The sequence below is a fragment of the Alosa alosa genome, chromosome 3, assembly GCF_017589495.1.
Source record: "Alosa alosa isolate M-15738 ecotype Scorff River chromosome 3, AALO_Geno_1.1, whole genome shotgun sequence".
Lineage (NCBI taxonomy): Eukaryota > Metazoa > Chordata > Actinopteri > Clupeiformes > Clupeidae > Alosa > Alosa alosa.
Window position 1 is genome coordinate 3,690,413 of NC_063191.1, and position 5,406 is coordinate 3,695,818.

Genomic DNA, 5,406 nt, shown 5'->3' on the forward strand with positions numbered 1-5,406 from the left:
AGAGTGGCTCTGCCATCATGTGTAAAGTTAAGGTCTTTGTTTGTTGGTTTGGTGTGTTGGAGTCCCATGTGAGAGATGATTAGGTGATGTTGGTTGACTTGGGATGTCAAGTATTGTTTAGTTGTACCTTATATAGCCATATGATTTCAGTTTATTGTTCAAATGTCAAATGGTTTGTTTGTGAGTTGGGATCTGTACTGATTTACCCCATTTCACTGATTACTCCATTTTCTGTTTGTTTCCTCTTTGATGCAGCACACATACAAGTAAAGAACAAAAGAACAGATGAATTGAAACTCAATAAAGTTCACTTGTGTTGCACCGAAACCTGCCATCTCCGTGTCATCACACCATACCATTGAGCCTTCTGACCGAAGCTCTGCCTGCTCGCCACACGATTATGATGATTATTATGATTAATGCTACTTCATATAAGCAAAGCTGTTAAGAAACGTGAGAACAGTCTAGTAGGCTTGTCGCAGCTTACATAATAATCTGACATCAGAAACACGAACCCACCGTCACCATCAGCACTCATGCTGCTGTGCTGACACAGTGGCATCTTATCCATGACAAATGATAACCTTAATTTGGCCTTGATTGTGGAGGACATTTCAGAAATGTCACACTAGAATAGGTGTGTAATCCATCATAAATGGCTAGTTTCAATGGAAATTATTGTTAGCTGGACAAATGAAAGAATACAAGAAGGATTCAGTGAAGCATATAGTCATATTTTAGAACCTTCAAAATTAGAAAACTGATGCAACTGAGATGGAGGACAACTGCAAATGGCTAGTTTCAATGGAAAAGTAGAATACAAGGATTCGTGAAGGCCCTTCAAAATTGTCCTGAATGGAACTTACATTAAATGAAATGAGATATTTGCTGAATGTCACAAAAAGTGTTACAGAAATTGCTTGGCATCGCTTATTCAATGGCTCTCTATCGAAACACCTGTAGTTTCATGGAGGACGAACGAGAAAGCACTTGTTTGATAAATCAGCCAGTAGCCTAGGCTAGGCCTAGTAGACAAATAACTTTCAGAAATAATCTGTACTGCAAAAACTAATGTTGGTGGGTATTTAAACTATCTAGCGGGTGTTTCAACAGCTGCAAGAAATAGAAGCTTCGTGGTCTTTATGTTCTGGTTCGTAAATTATTATTTTCATGAAACTTCAAGTTGCCCTATAACTTTACTCTCCAAACTCTTCACTGCACTGTAGCCAATTAACTGACAGTATGATAGTAGGCTATTTATTTTCTGTAGGCTACAATAAACATTTATTTTTTCAACTTTTGCAATATTACGCACTTGGCTACTGAACGCAAATCAGCAGGAGAGAGAATGCACGTAGCCTACGCAACTAACACTGTTAACCAATTCACTAACTTAAGACTTCAGTGCCATCATATACAACGTTTTTTTGCACAACAAATACAGAAAGGATGGAGGCAGCAAAAGTAGAGGAGTAATTTCAGATGGGGCAAGAAAAAGGTGAATTTGTATGCTTGTCAAAACGTAGTCCTACCCTGCATTAGAAGAGCTGATCATCATACCAAACACACTCGCTGTTTAAAGTCATACACCACGGTAAACTAAAACTAAAATGTTACAAAGGTGGCAAAATTAATATAGGCTATTATTAGCCATGACATTACTAGGCTATGAATTGTTCGTTCATTTTTTTTTTTTATTTTTTGGGGTGGGGTTAAAAACGATTCAAAATCATCCCCCCTCTGGTTTTACACAAATCGCACCCTGGTTAGCACACTATAACGCGTTACAGCACAGGGTAATCCTAATTTTATGCATCAAATTTATGCCAATCCAACTCAAAAGTTTTGAACAACACAAAGTGAAGGTTTTATCCAGATCAAAACCAAGAATAGATTATGTGATCTAATCCAATTTCAGGATCCTTGTTTCCCTTTGAACAAGCCATTTTCAAGATTTGATCCAATCCGATAGCGAAATCCGTAACTGAAATCCGATAACCGAATCCGATCATGTTTCTTTTTGAACAATTGGGCCCAAACAATCAAAGCATATGTAAACTAAAAGCTATGCTACCTCATGTTCGTTTTGCTCGACCCGTAAATCACCGCTTATGGTTATATTTATTATTATTTTTCCGCCTCCCTAATTTTTTGTCAGCTCTAGCCTAGGCCCTTTGAGACAGAGACACCGCTCCAACTTTAAAACGCCTGGTCAGTACTGGTGTAAGTTGGTCGCGAAGATGACGCCAGGTGGGCGTGTCGTTCGTCCGCCATATTGGATTGAACAGAAAGCGAAACTAAATTTTCACAGGTCACAATTTGGTCCTAACGCCACGAAACTTGACGTACATTATCCTTGGACCAAGCCTCACAAAAGTTACCGGAAGGATTTTTGATTTTCGAAAGCGTTTTCCCGTCACAGCCAAACGAAATCGCCGGCGAAGCTCCGAAACAGGAAGTCGTCCATATCTCAGGAACACTGTCACATATCGATACCAAATTTGGTATATGAACTGGGGACTCCAATGTGAGGGTGCATAAGCTAAAAAAAAAAAAAAAGAAATATTCCAAAGGTTTCCATCATTTTGCAAACCACCCACAGGTATTTGGTAACTCTCACCATTCACCTTCTATCACAATGCCTTCCAAGTATGCTCAATGTCTCTGGACAGCCACAATGTCTCCAGGCAACCTTGCCCAATCATGAAATCCTTACTCTGCCATGGGATAGTATGGACTTACGAACTGAAATAGCAAGGAGAACAGTAGCTATATATAGCTTACATAATAGAGTTGTTTTCACATTGACGGTATTCAAATAAAATTTTTCATTATTGTTAAATATCATGATGGGAGAGTATTATTAAAAATGTTACAAGTATGCAAATTCATATGTTTACGGGAAATTAGGTTTTACTGGGTTGTTTTGTTGTAAAGACATGCAAGGCATTCTGGGCCGTAATGAACAGTGGTCGGCAGCACTCCATAGGCTACGTATTAATATGAATAGGTGTTTCTGTAAACCTAGGGACAATAAACAGCTATCTCTGTTACAAAAACGAGCTGGTAATCGCTCATTGAAGAGGGAACTATGATAAAAAGATTGTTTTCCTAAAAGCATGGTGTTGACAAAAGAATAAGCAGGAAATGCCACGTTAATCTTAAATAGCCTATAGCCTCTGAACGCTAGGTGGCAACGTTGTATTACATTTCACTAAATGCGGTGGAATTAGTGTGAGAGTCACAAGAAAGGAAGGTGCAAATATTATGTAATTTATCATGGGAAATTATTAGAAATGTTATTTCTTGTTTATTCTAATTGCAAACCACACACATCCATTCGTAATCACACGTACACATTTAATACTGGAAGACTGTCATTTTGTTTATTTGATGTTGCTTAGCAACGGGACAGACTTCAGAGCAAAGATTCTAGAACAGAGCTTCAGAGAGACATGTTTTGAGTTTGTGGCCAAGTAGGCTTCCATGTGTATGTGCTGGATGTGCTTCCTTTATGAAAGTAAGTGTTTTATACAGTTAACGTTACAGACATATTGAGTCATGTTGTAGTGGTCCACATAAATGTGCCCCTTCTGTTATTTGAATGCTAAGCGGAGATTTTAACATCATTCATTTCTTGTGTGGCTAGAAGCTAGCTAGCTAGGGTCATAGGGAGGAGATGTTGCTGTAACGTTATGAGATTTATGTTGCTTTAGCGTAATGCCATGGTCATTTGAAATGAGATGCTTGTACTTTCGTAACTTCATTAAGCTTGTACTCGTAACCCGTCACTGTAACTTTAGGACAACTATTTTTTTTTACTAAGAGTAATTCAGGAAGCATTTTAGCCCTAAAAGTAGCGCCTGAGTCTGTGACAGCTTAAGCGAGGACTCCTAATAAGACCGATTCACAAACAATGTTTTGTGGTGGCATTTCACGTCGCGATGTTTTGAAATGCGTCTAACAATCACGAGGGAACAATTTTGCATTGTAGGCATAACTAAGGGATGCAGTAAACCAACCACCAACAACAACCAAAACTAGCCTACTCATTGTTTACATGTACATTAAATGTAACGTTTCATTGTGAATCAAATTAAAAGATTCTCCTCTTTGCAAACGTTGGCATAGGCATGTGGTGACAGATTAATTTAATAATGTTGCCGCGTGAATCACGGTAAGCGAATGAAGTGGCCACTTCTTAATAGGAGTCACTGTATGGAAGTAGGCTAAGTAAAATAGAGATGTTTAAAATAGGATAAAGTTAGGATATGTCCGCTTGACAACGCAGAGATAACTGGCCTTTGGCCATAGTAACCATCCATTTAGAACGACTGGCCTTCATAGCAACCAAGGATCTTAGCTGTGATTCATGTAGCTACAGTATACATACAATGTGATGCAAAGTATAGAAAGGTGATGAAATATACAGAGACAGGTCAAGAAATATAGTGCAATGTAGACAGTAGTATACAGTTGATTTACAGAAGGTGGTTTAGAGTAATATGAATTAAATATAAATATGTGCAGTGTATTAGCAATCTCACCCTCAGACAAGATTCACCTTTGGCCAGGACAGCCATTTATTGGAACAGGAAGACTCAAACACAATCAGACAACTAGGACAGGGCAACACAGGGGTAGTCTCAGCCGCACATGCTACACACAACAAGGGTTTACAACACACATCAACACGAGGATAAACACATGAGGTACAACCAAAGAGACTAACACGCTAACAAATATACAACATGCTAAACGCAAATACGACTATTATAACCGACATTACACATTACAGCATTCACTCGCACTGCATTCTGGGAGACACTCATTCAACGTTAGACATGAACATCCACCGACGCTATGGCAGTTTTACTGAACTTATACATGTGATATATGCTAATTAGGTCAGTTTTACTGAACTCATTGTACATGTGAGATATGCTAATTAGGTCTGTTTTTCCCATAAAAGGATGGAACTTGGTACACTTGTACAGTTTAGAGCTCTGAACATTTTCAGATATAAATCCTTTATCAAAACCCCTAATCGTCGCCGAGGCAACCAGGGCCTCATATAGTTTTGAAAATACAGAGGTCAAAAAACCAAGGACCCCCATTGACATGCTACGTTGTGATTGTTAGTAGACAGAATGCAGAAGTGCAGATCAGACTGAACATCGCGAGACTTTGGGTGAGATCCAAAATGGCAGCGCACTGAACACTGACGCTTGTAAACAGAAATACAAAACTTTATTTTTTTTTTTCTACTAAAACAACCACTACCTCTCTACAACTCTCATCAAAACCGGATTATATTCTCCACCTTTTCCAACGGCAACCTCTTCATTCTGGGCGTTATGTCATCTGAACCCAGCAAGAAACGCACTTTCGTGACTACTCAACAGA